This window comes from Harpia harpyja, chromosome 9 (assembly GCF_026419915.1).
Source record: "Harpia harpyja isolate bHarHar1 chromosome 9, bHarHar1 primary haplotype, whole genome shotgun sequence".
NCBI classification, from domain to species: domain Eukaryota; kingdom Metazoa; phylum Chordata; class Aves; order Accipitriformes; family Accipitridae; genus Harpia; species Harpia harpyja.
The window spans coordinates 11,510,762-11,529,392 of record NC_068948.1 but is presented as its reverse complement, the minus strand read 5'-3'; the positions used below and the strand labels follow the sequence as shown (position 1 = coordinate 11,529,392).

General features: G+C 38.9%; 1 long non-coding RNA gene across 1 annotated transcript; it reads right to left on the bottom strand.

Annotated features, from left to right (window-relative positions):
* Nucleotides 1-899: 899 nt before the first annotated feature.
* On the bottom strand, nucleotides 900-2,149 carry LOC128145532 (uncharacterized). Its single transcript, XR_008236506.1, has 2 exons — nucleotides 2,063-2,149; nucleotides 900-1,240 (listed from the first exon to the last, which is right to left on the bottom strand). It is a non-coding gene; the product is annotated as an uncharacterized LOC128145532 (long non-coding RNA).
* Nucleotides 2,150-18,631: the final 16,482 nt, after the last annotated feature.

Here is an 18,631-nt window from a genome sequence, read left to right as displayed (position 1 = left end):
AGTCACTGTGCCCAGAACACAGCCAAGTGAAGTGTACTGAACAGTCCAATATGCAGTTTATTATCTGGCTTTGCAAAGTCTGAAATTGAAAACAGCAATCATTTTTTAATTAAGGGATAATTTAAGAACTTGACATTGGGATGCTCGGTACATAAAGTTGATGAGGATCTGAACAAAGTAATCTCCTTTGAGACATTTGTGTACTGTTCCCCCCAACCTCCACCTCATTTGAGCAACTTACTGAGAAAGTCCACTTTTTGGATGATCAAAGACTATCTTTTTTTGAGATAGGAATCCACAGAGTAAGAGAACCACATACATGGACTGCATGTACTACACAGGATGTAAATTTAATCCTTAGTTTCTTTGCACTGCTTCTCCCATTTGGGTAACACCATTGCTGACAATAGAAGCAAGAGCACACCTATCACAAGTCTATGTATAATTATCTACTTATATGCACGCATAGAGAGTACATAGAAAAAAAATCCATGCAAATAGCACTATGCGTACTAAGGTATCTATTAACAGAAAGATTTTAATATAAGAACTCACAAACAGATGGGTGGGAGATATAACCCCCCAGATATGAACTGTAAAATGAATACAAGAAATATCAAACATATGCATTGTTTTTTAAATAGTTGTTCTTGGTTTCTTTGTACAATAATACAAATTAATGTCAGGCCAACTCAAACGGTACCACATTATCTGGAATTGCCAGATAAAAACTGAAAAGGGGTTTCTTTTTTTGTTGTTGTTTTGCTTAATTATTATTGCTTTATTATTGACAGAAGTTGCTTTAAATCACAGACATTCTTTTTCTACTCCAACAAGAAATCACACCGGTAGCTGGGCATAGTCCAACCAACCATTTGGAAGAGAAACATAACTACAAATCTCAGCCTCATCTGTTCATTTTAATTTCAGTGATACCAGTACAACAGCATCTGCATGCAGCACTAGTTTGTTTTCAGAACGCAATATGAGACACAAGACAGAGCACAGCCTGTTTGAGCTGATACTGCTTCAAGGGATTATTTTCAGGTTGACGTTGTTATTTGTGGTGACTTCAAAGCCTCAGCACGCACCTGCGCACTCTTGAACAATGACTTTGGAAGTGTCCCAAGCTTCATATGGCAAGACGTGTGTAAGTAATTTTCATCACAATACAACAGCTACTGGTTAAGAAGGGCCAGCAATTTTCTTACCTTTCATCAGTGGAACCTAGCAGACAAGCCTGTAAACAAACACCTCTAATGGCTTCCAGCATGATACTGCTGTAAAAATGCACTGGAGTCAAGTAGGAGAGTGCAATTTTACATTACCTATACCACTGACAACTGATATTTACCACTGGTAAGTCACTTTTGCCAAAATTTCTCAGAACTATCCACTCAAATAGAGGTGTCTAGAATTAAACATGCAGTTAGACTCACAGTGGATTCAAGTTTTAAGAATGGCTGGCACTCACCTGTTTCACACTTCAATTTAATCCCGAAATATGCAAAGACATTATACATAATGCATCACTTGGGCAGCAAGGGCAAGACAGTATAGAACATACTGACACAGAACGGGAAGACAGACATGATTAAGCCTTGCTCACTGCCACCAAGTTATTTGGTTAACATATTATGAAGCAATTGATACAGTTAGCTGTGACTCATGCTAGAGAATAAGAATAATGTTTGCTTTATGACTAGTCTAATAGAAACATTCAGCCTTGTAAAAATATTTTCTGGTCTGGCTTAATGAAGAACTCCAAATATTTAGTTTAAAAATAACACTTTGGGAAGTCCTATGCATACACACAACTCAGCGGACAATTAACTTGCATGTAGCAAGGAGCATTACGTACGTAACACCTTCTATGTGGGCAAATCTTTTAAGTGTCATTTTCCAGGCAGTTTGTGCCACAGTGATTTTTACCCAGTTGCATGAATAAGATCTTTCAAATTCTGCCATCTCTTGCCATTTTTTCCACCAACTACTTTTTTTAACTGAAGACACACATTTACCAGAATTGCAGCAGCAGTCAAGTTTTCCATTATGCACCTACCTTGTATAAGACTTGAATTCTTCTGTTTAAATTCAACTATTACAGTAGTGCTGGCCCTATGTTTCACATTCAGCTTTATAGGACTCTCTATCAGTGATCTTTTCTAGCAGTGTCATCATTTTTTCCTGATGCTTAAAAAGGTATGAAATGATTGATGCTGTCAAGGTATGAAAAATGAAAAAGGCTTTCACAATCCAACTTTTCCACAGTTATTTTCCCAATCTGGGATCCTGTCCAGATTTATTTTCACTTAATACAGGAAATTTCCTCTCAACATATCCAAACATAAGTAATGTCACCAGCTGCAAAAGGTGTTAAGATTATCTTCAAGCAAAGGGAGCAGCAGCATGGGAAGCAATGGCCTAAGGCGACTGCACTAAGAGCTTGTCCCAATCCATTAAACACTAGTGGAGGTGGCTTCTTTCCTAAGAAATGAAAGCTCCAGGCTACAGTTCACCTTCAAATTCATAGATACAGACTAATGTACATTATGATCACAAGAAAAAGTTATTTCATCTTTCTTTTAAGTGTGCATCCAGTCAGTATAAACCTTTCTGGGTACCATGATGTAGCCACAGAGAAGTCACATGAAGGTGATGCCAGCCTACATATAGACACATACACTGAAGACCACAGGGCAGAGTTTTAGCTGTCTGTTTCTATAAAATGTCAAATAGCTGATCTGTTTCTACAGTATTCATTCACAACAACACTCCTACACCTAGTAGTAGTCAGGTAATGCTAATAGGCTAATGCTTAGGGCAAGTAACTGGGAGATTTGGCCTACTATTTATCAGTTATCTGACTGGTTTGAGTCTGATCCCCTAGAATTGCTCTGCTTATCTTTCCCCATCTCTGGTGTGGAGAAAAATTCAAGAATATATAATCTTTAGTATTTTTCATCACATTTCATTTACCGATCTCAAATGCCTTTAACTCACCTATAGCAATATACAACAGAAAGGGTTTTAGCCTGATTTTTTTCCCCGCCAATATCTCTTTTTATAGAATTTTTTTTTTTTAATAATAATACCAAAAAACCCATAGTCACTACAGCATAGGTAATCCGACCAATAAAACAGACAATGTGATAGAGCAAGAAGCTACAATATTTATATAGTCTCACATTATATTTCTCCACTGAAATCCATACAGACATGAATCTAGCTCAAGTGACACACTGTGTACTCATCAAGGTGATATTGTCTTTATAAATCAGGCATACAGTGACCATTTCAAGCAGTGTGGAAAATGTGGCAGACATAATATGAGATGGGTTATGAATCTGACAATTTATCCATGTTTATCTGGGGGGGGGGGGGGAGGAGTTTATTTTTTATTATCTAAAATAAATCTGAGAACATCACTAGATCATCCCACCAAAATTGAACATCAGGTTTATATTACAGGCTACGAAGCAAACAGCAGCTGGTAATGATCAAAAACATTTTACCTTGGAGCCCTTTCATAGGGAGTTTCAAAATTAACCATTCAGAATAAAAAGCTAAGCCTGCCATATTTGACCAAAATATACAGCTTATAAACACAAGAATGAACATGTGCAGAAGTCTATTTCAGAAAAATTCAAAAGATAAAAGGGATAATATATACATCCTGAAACTCTAGATACATATATCTGATTGGGGGGGGGAGAGAGGCAAATAAATGAGAACAATTAAATTCTAGTAAATTGTATTACAACACAACCATTATGTATTTTCATTTCATTTCTGTGCTACTGGTTCCAAAATAGCATCATGACACCCACCTAAACATTTTGCCCAATCCTAATTGGAACACCACTACCCAGTTGCTCTGGAGTAACTGCCAGTTGAACACAAAACTAGCTTGCTAAGCTGTATCCGAGCAAGGCAATGGTGAAGATGGTAAGAAACAAAGTAATTTCATCTGTGTCAGAAGGATGGCAAGTTGAGTCTACTTGTTACAGTCAAGCTAAACAGGCAGCAGATATCCCTGACTGCACTGGACAGGACAGCCCAGCAGAGTCAGTAATTTAAAAAAAAAAAAAAAAAAAAAATCACATTCTCATCTTTGATTAGCAAGACAGCACCAAAGACAAATTTGACTCATGCCAGAGCTGGTACCTACTTGAAAGTGGTAACCCTCTGATGAAATGGATTTCCACATCAATTGGTTTTCATTGGTATCTGGACCTTCTGATTAAGTTAAAGAGCTTTGTAGTGACTCAAGTGACAAATGAGTTTAGTTGAATACTTGTCCCCTCCCACAGAAGATGCATTTTCAGTTACCTTCTGCATGGTTACACTGCCCAGTGACGTCCCAAATAGTATACGCCATTTATCCATTTTTTCCTCTTTCACAAGGAGCTACTTCTCCCCCACTATTCATCGTTCTAAACTACGAGAAATAAGTAATACCCAGAATTACAACAAAGACTGGTCTTGAACACATTTTTCCCATTCCCTAGCTTCAACTCAGAAATCAGTTTCCTTGCAGATGTACCTGACAAGCAAAGCACCCTGGAATAACACCTTCCAAAATCCTGAGCCTCCCAAGCCAACTGACTTTGAAGGCATTGACTCTTCTGTTGTGTTTCTGCAGTAAAAAAGAAGTACTGACATGGCTTGCTATTTAAGGAGCATTGCCCCCTCACTGACTTTGTAGCAACTTGTGGATGTTCAAATCTCAAAAGTATCTTACTCCACTTTCTTGTCTTCGATTCAGATTTTACATTGTAGCCTTACAGATGATCTGCAACCAGAATGGTTTCAAACCAGATGTGTTTGTTTCTCACCTATCAAAATCTCCTATCCCTCCTGAAACATCCATAAAGAAATAGGACTGGGGAGAAACTACATTGCCCTGCCCAACTAGCAGTCTGGTTTTAAATGGTCTGAATCTTCTCAGCACTTTCTAAACATATCTGCATTTGGACTAACACCTACCTTTTGCAGGCTTAGCATATGGCATAAATATTCTATGATGCAAAACAGATAGGTCCACCAGTTTCGAAAATCTAAGCTCATGACACGGATTCACAGTCTTCCTGAGAGCGATTAAAATATGCAGATACACTCAGCCTCACCAATACAAGTCTGTGGAAGAAATGCTAATGCAAATTCAAGTATATACATCCGCACTTCAGCTCTGCCTTCATTGACTGTTTGATTGGTAATTAAGGCATATATTTGGTTCCAGAGATATAGAAAAAAAACTCAAATCCCAAAGGAAGCCATCGAATCTGAGCCCAAGGTTATTAATCATACTGCCTCTAATTGTATATAAAGTATCTTTACTCGCTCAAAAATGTTTTTTTTTTAAATATTATGGGATTTAAATATGTCACAATATTCTGGATATCTTGATTAGATCTCCTTTAATACACTGCCTCCGAATAATTTGTAATTTATTTAACACCACTATAAATCTCACAGAAATGAAGAACTCTTACTAATCATTAAGATTAAGCAGAATTTTTAGCCTGACAAGATGAGCAACAAAATTTGATAAGGAGAATTTTTTTCTTAAACAGTGCTTTTTACTGTCTTCTTGTAATTAAAGTTTCAACCAAGGTCCCATTAGGCCAATACTGATCCCCCCTGTGAATCAGACAGACCCTCAAGTCTTCACATTTTCAGAGTTAAGTCTCACTGGTAACTAGCATCTGGGAAGGTTTTGACTAAATGAAGCAAGAACTCACTAAGATTAAAAGCCTAAAGAATTTTGCTCCTCACTGACATTTAAAAAAATTTCTGCATTGTTCCCCTGATCCAGCAAGATCACACGCCCTCACAAAACACCACACAGGTTACTTTACAGGGTTGACTGCAAGGGAAGGTAGGCTACAGTGGCTATAGGTGCCAATTTCAAGTCAGGTAGCCAAAGTACATTAAAGCTCACTATAGATGCCCTCCCTCATTCAGCGGTCCCTCATGATTAGGGCATAAAAATCAGTACAGTGAAAGTCTGGGAGGGCACAGAACCTGTGCCAAGCAGAAAGCTTGGGAAAAAGGGAAGGAAGAACTATGTGGAACCCTTGGATGTAGGAAGAACTAGCTTGGGAGAAGCACTGCAGAATCTGCCCAAGGGAGAACACACTACCTACACACTTGGGCAGCTGGGCCAGGACTGGTCATGCACTGGAACTGCTTTATATGCATTCCTCTCACCTACAGAAGCTGTAGCAGGGGCATTCTTGCTTCTTTTATGGCTTCTATGCCCCTTACATCTTCCTAGTCCTTCCACAAGTGTCCATACTTTGGTAAAAGCCACCACATCCCTCCTGTCTCTGGCAAGACGACTTCCAAATTTTCTTTTCCAAACTATAATCATACACATTCCGCATGGTGCTTCAGCTATTTGTCACCTTCTGATCCTGGCTTTCACAGTTTCTCCTGTGTTACCCTTACAGTTCCTGTAAGAATCTCTCCCTTAGCCTTCCCACCTCGATCAACGTGCCAGAGCACAAGGCCCAGTTCTGGCTTTCAAACTCTCTCCTTCACGGTAATGACATTTTAGAACTGACTGGTCTACTAGATCACCCAAATCATCTTCCTCCATTCCCTATTTCATTCAATTTCTCCCCCTTACAGCTTATCTGTAGTTACTAAGCATAGATATTTGCATATCTATAAATAAGCATACATTTGCCATCTTCTAAGTCATGCTTACACATCCTGAGGAAGCTCATCTTAAAATCCTTCTTCCCAATACTCGTTTCTCTCCACAAATCCAGAGGACTAGCCCACAAATGAAAGCATGGGCAAGAAGGGAGGATCTACTGAAAGGCTAAATGGATAATCAAAGCCTCAAACTCACAACATAGATGAGGTTGGTCTTGTCTGCCCATCAAGGTCTGCAATACAGTTAAAGACAGTTGTACAGTCCATCCAGAGGTATGGGTAGTCAGTGCCAGAGAGAGGCTATTTCTTTAAATAAGAAAGGGATCCCCAGACACAGGCAATGAAAGTCTTGCTGTTACCTTAAATATACCTAATAGCTCAGTGCATGGCTGCTTTGGGGTTTTTTTTAAGCTTTTACCAAACACACCTCAAAACAAGTATTAACTTTGATCAAAGACAGCTCTTAAGCAAGCACTAGAATAAAAAGGACACTGTACCTTTTACCATACCATAACAGTGTGAGATCTTACGATATTTACCATAAAACAGAAACAACAGTGTATATAGCATTTGATCAGCTTCAGAGTTCACCAATACCAGTTTCATGTGTTAGGTTTTTTCTGCCCCAAAGAACTGAAAAAACTAACAGCATTGTAGCATAGCCAGTCAAGACAAAGGGAAAGTAAATCAAAGCACCAAATGGAGAAGAGGTAGAAATCCACACACACCAGCTCTGCATTCAAAGTTACCCTCCTGCTTAGAGAAAGGTTTTCCCTTTCATTCCCTTCTGAAGCATTCAATATAGTTTATTGCCAAAGGCAAGATTTCATACTCAGTAGAAGAACAATTCTGATGTTCTATGGGAAGTCTTATGTAGCTTGTCCCAGTATATTTCTCTTGCATCCTACTGCCTGCAGCCTTAAAGAATAAGGACATTTTATTACATAGGTGATCTGGTGACAGAAAGGTATAAACTATTCATGTAAAACATCTTGCTGCAGTTTTAATATCTGCAGACTCCCATGTTCCAGTTTTGGGGAAGATAAGGTATTTTGGTTGAAAAAGAAAGATTTTAATATCTAATTAAATTCCTTAACCAAAAGTATTTAACTTATGACACTTCATGCTACAGGTACTTAATAGACCTATTATCCAAGAAAAGCAAATTTTTTTTTTTTTTAAAACAGTCTGTTCTTTCAGATAGAAGTGAATGAAAGAAGATGCTGCCTTCATTTAGAAGTACAAAGCTAAGCACAAGAAGCTTAAGTAACTCTTGACCACAGAATGCTGAACTGCTTCAAAGGTCAAGTTACTACAGCCAGGATCATTTGAAGTAGAATTGATAATGTAATAAAAAAGGTAAGCAGTTCAATTAGTTCTTCGAAGATAAAAATTGTCACAATGAAGTTTGTCAGAGATCAAGTCTCAAACCTATCTAGGGGCACCAAGGCAAAAGCCATCCCAGCAAGAAACTACTTGTTTCTCTGTGGCCAGAATATCACTCTAAGTGTCATCATCCCCCGCCATGCCCCCCAAGTACAGCAGTTCTTATACACCACACAGCATTTCACACTGAATGTCAGTGAAAGCATCAGAGAAGTTTTGCAAATGGCCAGATGGTGCAAGGCCACTTGAACAATGAATTTATCGTAAATAAGAAAGTGGTCACACAAGTTAAGTATCCGGTCTATTGCTCGGACTTGAACTGTCATTAATCCTTTGCAAGATGCTATAAATGGATGCATGGGAAGTCTACTGGAGCTTTTTGTAACTTGAAAACCAACACTTCATGTGAGACAGATTAAAAGTACTGGCAATCAACTACAACAGCGATGGTACCCTCCAGTAGAAAGTCACCTAGTAGTCAGCTCTGTGTTTGACCATCGATGTTTTCAAGTATCACATAAATCCAGTTTAGAATAGTGAGGAAGAACAAACCAAAGCTTCATATTTCTCAATAGGAGGTACCTACTCAGTCCTCCGGGGTGCATCTCTCAAAATGCATTACCATCTTGCTACTGCAATCTTTTACTCTTCCATCATTCAACCTTATGAAACAAAAGACTCATCTGATACAAGAACAGGAAAATGCACCTGACAAATTTTATTTATCCATATAGAACTTACGACATTGTAAGACAGCCTCTACCTTAACGTACTCTGATTTCCACTTAATTCTTGCCATACTCTCCAGGGTCTCTTCCTTTATCTAGTTGTGATACTAACAACTATTTGTTTCCCCTCAGCCATAGATTGTTTAAATACATGTCTTGGAGGAGGTGGCCTTTTCCTTTGAAAACTAGAAACATTAGTTTGCATCTCAAGCAATAGTGATATCAAGTTTAAAAAGAAAGGAGGAGAAAAAAAAAAACCAAACACCACACAACTTACCCTTCATAAGCTTTCCCAGTGGTTTTGAAAGATCTGGCAGCTGACCGAGAGGGAAAAATTGTCCCAATAATAGAGGCTGTGCTGCTGGAAAATGTCATTTCTAAAACTGTTGATCATTAGCAAAACACCATAGATCAGGATCTTTTTAACCAGCAGCACTAGAATAACTTGAGAGGGTGACTAAAGCCAGTGAACAGAGTTTTCTCCATAATTACTGAAAAATGAAACTAATTTCTTTTCACCCTGGATGGCTTTCACCTCTTGCCAGCAGCACTAATGTAAAATATGGATGTTAATAATGAGGATAGTAGGAACTGGAAGTGTTTTAAGATTTAAAGGCTGACTTTTTAATGGTGTTCATGTGTAGTGTGGCATGCCAAATAATTAACACAACTTCTTTTTACCAATTCAAAATATGTATTTCTCTACACAGAGGGCAGTTCTGATGTTATTTAGGGCAACACTTGGCCCTTTTGCATCCTCTCATCTCAGATCATTAAGTACTTTGGATGAAATTATAGTAATGCAATTTACTTTCACTTTGTAAGGCCTTTTACTTTCCAAAAATAATGTAGCTAGACCTGTAGGATTTTTTTATGCACTCAACACCCCACCTAATAAATAAGACGATTGATTGACAAAGTATTCAGTAGAAATGGATATAAAATCTTTCCTACCTTTCTCTAAGCAATGCTTAGATTTCTTGTGCTGCTCTCACAATTGCAATCGTTCTCTTTCCAACTTTAAGAAAACTAGCCAGGGTACGAGCAACAAAACTGGAGCAGAACAAAGCACTGGCACAGAATTAGTGGCAAGTTTTGGAATATTCTTGGGCTGCTTACACTGAAGTCCAGACACCTTCATGTTCAGAGGTACTCGTAATCCACAGTAGCTACATGGAAGTTATCAGGGATTTCCTGTCCCTGTCGTAACCCTTCCTCCAGTACACATACTTTCAAACCTGCATAAATACTAGCAGTTTCACTAAGTCTTTACTCTTCTGAAATTCGACTGGTTTGATCACAACAAGCCTTGCCCCCTCCCAAGTTTTCTTGTAAAAACAAACAAAAAACACCCAAAACCACACCTGAGACCCAATTTTCAACATTCCTTATTTCTCTTCAATTACCCTAAAGTCAGACTTGAGCAAAACCTACAGTTTCATAGTTTTCTTGCTTAAGAAAAAAAGACAACGCTTCTTCACAGCTATGTTCCACAGAAAAAATAAGATTAATGACCAGCCAGGCAGTCTTCTCCCCTTGACCCTCAGTTATTACCTTTGCTCCAGGTCCCAGAATGTTCAGGAAAGCCTATACACTAACTGAATGAAGAATTTAATCTTTTATGTCTTTTAATCAAAGAACTAATGTTATTGGACAGCTTTAAAATTTACACTTCTATGAGGACATTATTTCAAAAGATAAAAATATTCTTTAATGATGACAGTCTTGCCACTATCTGCTGCCCTAATCTCACATATTCACCTGTAGACTTTAGTCTCAAAATATTTTATAATAGAGAAATGTTTTCATGCACTGTTTAAATATTGTCCTATCTAGAATAGAAACAGCTTGAGCTTAACTTCATGACATTGGAGGATAGGAAAGAAAAAAAACCCAAACACATCCTTGGGGAATATAACCATGTAAAACACTAGCACCAAATCCCTAAACATCTAGTATGTAGCAAGGCCAACAGGACAAGGTTTCTATAAGTCAGCTAGGAGCTTCACCTTTCCCATGGACTTTTACTCAATCAATTAAAAAAAAAAAACCAAACCTACAAACGTCTATTCTGTATCTTCTGTAAGTGATAACATTTCCATTAATAGCACAAATTGATGGGGTAAAAATGCCTTCTCTAATTACTCACTACAAAAGCAAAGAGTCCAAACCAGAATTCACAATCAGCTTAAGTGATAATCAGTCTAATGATTAGGTTGGCAACACAGAGACAGAAGCTTGAAGGAACAAAATGAGCGGCTGCAGGGTTATCACAGGGGAAGCTGTTGCTTATGAGCTAGGAGCTGTTGAAAAATCTCTTCTGAGAGTTTGGAGACTTACAGTAAAGAACCACAGAGATCCAGCACCAATCGAAAGAGTTTATTTATAACTTTGTACCAATGCACTTTCCATATAACAGCAGCCAGAGGATGCAACATCCCCTAAGAGACCAGATAAATTTACAAAGATCACGCTCATAGAAGAGGAGGCTGCAAACAAGTATGCTCACATTTTTAACATACTGCAGCAGGATGAAAGACGGACTGCAGAATGAAGACCTACATTGTGAAGATGTTACCTTTAAGATTTATACAAACATTAAATTGTGAAGGTTACAAATAAAGCAAAAAGAATGAATTGCTGCTTTCAAATAGATAAGCAAGCAGAGGCTTACATGGGGTAAAAACAATTGGTTTCTGCTTCATAATGATTCATGGCTATAAACACACATACAGAGCCACATGTACAACTCTGACAATGCCTGTGGCATGGAGAAGCACTCACAACCTCTGCTCCAACACATTTGCTCTTCATCTATTGCTTCTTGTAAAAGATACAGAACCTTTCTTTACCATTTCTGGCAGTGGGATTAAGGTTTCCAGTTAACAAAAGATGTCACGGCTATGAATCAGTAATTTTTATCTTCAAGAGGCTCCTGATGCAGTAGGGACTGAATTCTGTACACTTAAACACTCAAAAGGAGCTCAAGACTGTGGAAGCATTCCTGATCTTTGCATATATATACATGCCAGTAAAGAGGCAGCCAGCAGTGATCTTCTGCATCCACTCATTCTAAAATGAACAAGGGATGAAGCAAGCAAACTCTGGGAAAAAAGAGGCGGCAGCAGCAGCTTAAGTATTTCATTTGTGTGCCATGCTTTTTTAATCCTTCTCTGGCTTCGCCCTTTATGTTAGGTAGCTAGCTAACCTCACCACAACTTCTGAAGAACACAGGCTTGAATCCTGCTCTGTTCCATCTTACTTTTCACCAGTTTATACTATATTGAAAAGCCCAGGCCTTCACATGCAAAAGTCAAACTTCATTTAGCTATTTTTCTCCGACAGCTGCAAACCACAAAAAGTAATGAAATTGTCTAGGTTGTTGTCCAAAGATACCAGCAAGATGTCTGCTTTTTTCGTCTTGCTGTACCTCACATTTTATTGTTTGAGCAAGCCCACAACATCGCCACTTAGTATTCTCCAGCAATGAAACCAGTCCTACTGCAAGCCAATAACAGGGAGAACCTTCTCTTTGCATGGCATAACACAAATGAGAACTTGTGATTTCAACCTCAGGACAGAGATGAGATGAAGACATGGCTGACTGCAGAGCTACAGAAGGAATAATTTAAACACTAGCCCTCTCCCAGGTCTAGGCCAGAAGTAGCAACAGAGCAGAGGGTGGTAGATGAGGGGAGAGAGCACAGAACTGATCTCCAGAGAGCTGTCACACTTAGATGACTGCCAGCAATTCTCAACAGACATAGCAGAGCCCAGGCAACCATTTTGGAGAAGTCCTTTAACAAGTACATTAAATTGCCATAACTTCCAAATAATTGCAAGCAATATGTATTTTCTGAACCCACGTATACAACTAGTTCATAACTGAGCAAAGCCCAGCAAGTCCCACAGCCCGTCAGCAGTGGGCCAGCTTCTTGGGTAGATGCGGCTTAAGGGCAGGTACCATGGCACAGCTGGAGCTCTGTGAGGGGCTGCAGGAGACATTTATTTCTCCTGACACTGTAACTTACTGTGTCAGTCACAATGTTATCTGGGTCACTGCTACAAGTTTATGCGGCATCAACAGCAGTAGCAGCTCTGCTAGCAGGCTTCCCTTCAGTACCTACAAGGATACAGTATTAGCATCCAGTCCTGATCACTGGAAAACTTAGGTTACAACATCTAATCCAGGCAAAACTTCAGTCCAGGTTCCAGAAGAGAAGGGAGAGTTATCAGTGAACAGCAGCATAATTAAACTGCATTCTGGCTGTCAGACATCCAGCACAGGGGTCATGCTGCAGTTGCCAGTCCATTTTTGACAATAAGCTTAATACATTTACTTGTTTCTTCTCCTCTCCCTTAATTTGCCTTATAAATGAGTTGTGAAGCAGCAGAACAGACGTGCATTTTAACCTTCCCCCTCCTGCAGCCCCACACAGGTTGCGTGGGTGCTGCTGCCTCTAAATCCACAGTAGAGCCACAAGGCCTGGAGAGCCGGAGGGATATGGTGCTCCTGTGCCGTTTCCATGGCACTGCCGAGGCCTCCAGGCTGAAGCCCTGCTGTCTGCCTTCTCCCGCCCAGCTCACAGAGAGAGAATAAACATGCTTTCTCAGGGCTACATGCTTATTGCTTCTTCCCTCTCAACAGTTCATTTCCATTGTGTTTGCCTTTTCTCCACATTTCTACTGTCATTAATTAGGCTAGTGCTTTATGGAACCAACAATATTTAGGGCTTACCCAATTAAGCAGGCACACAGCAGAAGGTGGTCCCTGTCTCTGAAGAAGCCAGGCTAGCAGGCTGCATACACCACTGTGACACAAAAAAAAAAAACCACAAAAAACCAAAAAAAAACAAACAAAAAAACCACCACACTCGCTCAGGGGTTTTTTTCCAACTTTTTTTTCTTCTCCCATAGGAAAGCATAGGAATTAGGCACACACAATACAAAAACCAAACCATCTGAAAATCAGGCTTCAGATTTTGGGGGGTTTATTTCTTTAATTAATTAAATTTGGGGGGTTGCTTCAGTCAAAAAAGCCAAAATACAAAAAAACCCGCTGTATGACAAAGAAAAGTCCCAGAGTTGCTAATCAGGTAATTACAAATGAGCCTGTGAAAACAAGCAACAGCCATCAAAAATTCACCTGATGACCTTCACCCTTCTTGCTTCCCCCTGGAGGAAAAAATTGTAACAAGCAAAAAAATATTCTTTCAAGTACAAAATGCCCAACACTTGGGAAAGGAAATAAACAGACATTTGTGAAAGTGACCTTCTGCTCTGCTCTCTAGGATCACATTAAAACAGGAATAAAGGCTCAGTGTCCAAATCTAGTTGTGATTAACACAGGATTCAGAGCTAGAGAGAAGGAATTTAGTTACAAGGAAGATTGGCTGTTCTTTCATCTGAACCTTTCTTCTTGAAGAAGATTTTACCTTAGAAGGGGCCAAAAAAAAAAAAAAGACAAAACTTTGTGTCATTCCCTTTTCTTTCCTATGACAAGCTGTCACTTCTAGATATGGGAACATGTCACCATGTTGCTGCAGAAAATAAGTGGGGCATGATTTCTCCTTTCCTTCAATATGAACAAAGATTAAAGTAATAAAGAACTAAGAAGATGAGAGTGAAGGAAAAGCAGAATTTTTCAAGTAAGCAGAGCTGATGTTATTTTAGTATGGCATTCCATGAAGCAACAGTGGCATCCAGTGGTATATTTCCATAAGCAAGTTTCATATCCTACTTTCACTAACTTTTGGCTTACATCAGAATTTTCTTTTTTTTTTTTTTTGCAACAGGTTTTCAAGGAACCTTTCCTCCTTCTCCCCCAATATACACTACCAGAACAACTACCATACACCCAGTCATCAGTACCAGTAACGGAGACCAAGATGCACAAATACAAGCTGTCAGCTTTCTAAAAGGCTGTATATCATATCTGCGGAGTCAAAAATTTAAAATTGTTACTGAGAAGCTGCAACGTTGATACAAAACACATTTTTAAATTTTTCTCAGAAAAACAAAGGACATTTTTCTCCTGGTGTCCACAAGAGTGCAGCAAATATTATTCTGTACTGTTCTCCTCAATCCCCCTCCCCATTTTGTTTCTCTCCAAGGCAGTATGTTCATTTTTTTCTCATTTAGTGACATTAAGATTATTTTCACTTTATGATATCCAAGTAGATGCTCTGGGCAAAAATGAAGGGCTTATAATTGTAAGAGTATACTACAGAAGGAAGCCCATTCAGTGAATTTATTAAGATATTTTCAGACTGAGATCACATTTGCAGTTAAGAAAGCACCTTGTGCTAGCACAAGCTCAGTACCATCACCAGTTATAATTTAGTAAGAAGGAGAACTGTCTCCTCACCAACACAGAGCTGAGAACCAAAACTTGTCAGTCCTGCTCTCAGGTCAATCAAAACTTCCGGTTTGATTTTTTTTTTTTTTAATTACATCTAGAGATCTTTTCAAATAATCAGGCCTCAACTTCACTAAAAATTCTCTTTCTCACTTAGATTTCCAAAACACTTAAACTAGAGTATCGGCCCCTTTTTAATAGGGCTGTTTCTCTATCTACACACCCCACAATAATCTTCAGAAAGCTATTGACCAATACAACTAGGTTCTCTGAAGGAAAGCATAAGGCTTGTTTCCCCCAGCCCTAATACAATGTAAAACCAAGCATCTCATGAAGAAGCTGAAGCTTGGCCTACATCCAGTCTTTGTATGACAGTACAGTAACTGGGAGTTAACTGATTTTAGTTGATGTGGTTCCACAAGTATGACAGTGCCTACACAATCTATCCCAGCAAACACAGACAGAAAAGGGTAATTAATTACTGCCACACTGATGAGGAGAAGCTAGATTGGGAAGGAAGTGTTCAACACTGAACTGCACTAGAGTGTACCAGCAAACTCTTTACCATAGGCCATCTTCTACTCAAACCCATTTAGATTAGCAAAAACTCTTGACTAATGGAAGCTGCATTTCAGTTCTGCTAGCACAGCAGAACAGTTCGCTCTTTGGAGTAAACAATGTATTTTATTCGTCATGGTACTAAAACATGACAGTTCATAAATATCACCCATTTGTGACTAACAATCAGGTGACCTGAGGAACAGGTTATTCACTCATGCTGATGCTAAATGCTCCATGTGGCTGACCAAGAAGCCAGCCACCTCGGATGGGTCTATCCCAGTTCAATGTTGCTCCATTCCAGCTGAGGCTAAATGACTGAAATGCTAGATTTCTGGGTTTAGGTATTTACTAACCAGTTCCCCTGCTTGAACTGGCCAATCCCCAAAAAGCACTATTTCCGAGCAAGCAGGCAACAACTTGCAGATGGAGTCCGTCCCCAAAGCAAGAAAAAGTCCCTGCCAACAGTAATACAGAACTCTTCTATAATATATTGTTCTAGCAAGTGATATGCTAACATTAAAAATAGAAGAAAAACGCATAAAGAACAAGACAAGCTCAAGACCTATTGCCTTTTGATGAAGTGGAAAATCCCACATGATTGGGGGGAGGGGGGGTAGTTATGCACAGGAGATGAGCCTGAACTACAAAGCAGAATTGTGATTGAACTTGTACTATGGTTAGGATAAAGCAATCTTTCAGTAGCAAAGTCATAACAGAAAAATCTCAGAGTGACATGGGATGATCAATATCATATGGAATGAAACCTCAGAAGAATCAGACATTTTAAGGCAGAGCTGAAAGATTAAGATGAATTTTCTTATTTTCTTTCCCCTGTGCCTCTCAGCTGAGCTAGGAGCTTCCTGAACATCCTTAATACAAAGACCTTCAATGAATTGCAGACTGCTTTTCCACAACATACTATAACACTTTGGAAGTAAATATAATAAAGCAAGATCTCTGCAGCTCTGAGCCCACCCTGATTTCATGCAAATTCTACTGGCTGAAGGACAGCAAGTTCTAACTCTAGCAATCTGACACCAAGCAAAAGGTATCTCCACTTTTTCCCCCCTCTCTTCTTCTACACAGTTCTTCCCCTTTTTCTCCTCCCTCACGCATGCAATGTTAACAGTATTCCTGCACTCTGCAGAAGAGCATGCTCACAGAATCCAACCAGTTGTAAGGGAACAGAAACCAAACATGGGCTCTAATGCTGGGCTCCTGCAATTGCATCTCCAAGTCAGTATCAGACCAGTACCTCCCAGACTAGCAAGCAGGGCTATGCAACAGCAGACAGTCCTGGTAATTTGGGACTTGTACCTAGAAGTAGTATTACAGAAGACTCAATAAAGAACTCAAGCTTCAAAAAAGTGCTAGGATATATCATCTAAGTAGTTACAACAAATTTTTCTGAAAAATTACTTGGATCTTCAAAAGGTAGTTAAGCCTGTACCATATTAATTTATTTTTAGTGTAGATTAAGGGTTTAGGGAAGTTACTCAACAACATTTTCTTTGGTGTCTTAGATAAAGAGATTGCTATTTATTAAGGATATAACTGGCTTGCCACGCTTACTGGTTTGGACAATATGAACTATGAGATCACATAAGTCACTCATCCTGGTTTCAACTCTAGCAGTGGTATACACATTTTCAAACACCGCACAATGCATTTTCATGTCAAATAAGCCCGTTTATCATCAATGGCGCTCTCGCTCCTGATACCATCTTTCCACCAGATGTCACACTTCCCCTTTATTTCTTGCCCACCCCTTTACCTGGTAACTTCAAACCTTATTAATATAACCCTATACACTGATGTATTTTTCCTTTACTGACCACTTCCACAGTCTATCCTTAATTAAATATTAGTCCCTCTATTTGGTTTACACTGCACAACACTGCAGTTAAACACCAAAACATGCATTACTTGTGTAGCTAAGTTCCAGGGCTTACTTAATAGTAGTGCTTACACTGTCATAACCAGAAAAAACTGCATTGTTCTGTTACAGTCCAAAACCCACACTTTTGTATGCATCAACAGGTTATTTAAGATGACAAAAATCCCTTTACTGATGCCCTGTTTTTAAACAGTGTCATTTCTTAGTGGTTTTATTTTTCAGGCCTGCCAATATTGACTGTAGAGGAAAAAAAAAAAAATTTACATTCACATTGGCCAAATGCACAAAGCAGGAACATTATTTTCAAACCCAAATGCCTAAATCCCAGCATTAAATAAATGCTTTATGGTATGATTTAACACATGAAAAATGAGTAATTTGAAATCAGTGATATTTTAAGCATAAAAGTTTGGCCCAACCCTGCTACCTTCCAAGATGACTTCTGGTTTGTTTTACTTTACTATTTTCAAACTGCTCTGTCGGGAATAACCCATTAGCATTAGCTATCTTTAGAGTCTGCAACCAGCCTTCTTTTATGTTGATAAACACAATGCTAATATATTATACTAGAAAAATAATCCATGGAAAGCTATAATTTTGGGCACAGCATTACCTCAGCTTCAGAGTGTGCTAGTGCACTATCATACTAGACCGCAATGGTTTAGTTTATAAATTTATACAATTCCTTTCCTGTCCTTTGACAATGACCTATTTTTAGACACACATCACACTGAGTGGGTATGTCACTTGATAGAATACCATCCTAAAGATTCAAGTCTGTCATAAATAAATATGTAAGACAAACTGGTACATACAAGTTGCCTCTGAGACCTGCTTTCAAGTCCATTCCAGAATGCAGTGAATGAAAATCATTTCAAATGAATGTCTGCTGGTCTCTGCCATGTTTCTTCTCCAAGAATTGCACATCACTACACAGCCAAGCATTGCCAAACAGACAGCTCTAGGAAGGTACAGAGGGAGGAAGACAGAAAGGAAACCTTCCACTAACCAGGTGACAACCCTTTCCTGCCTCTT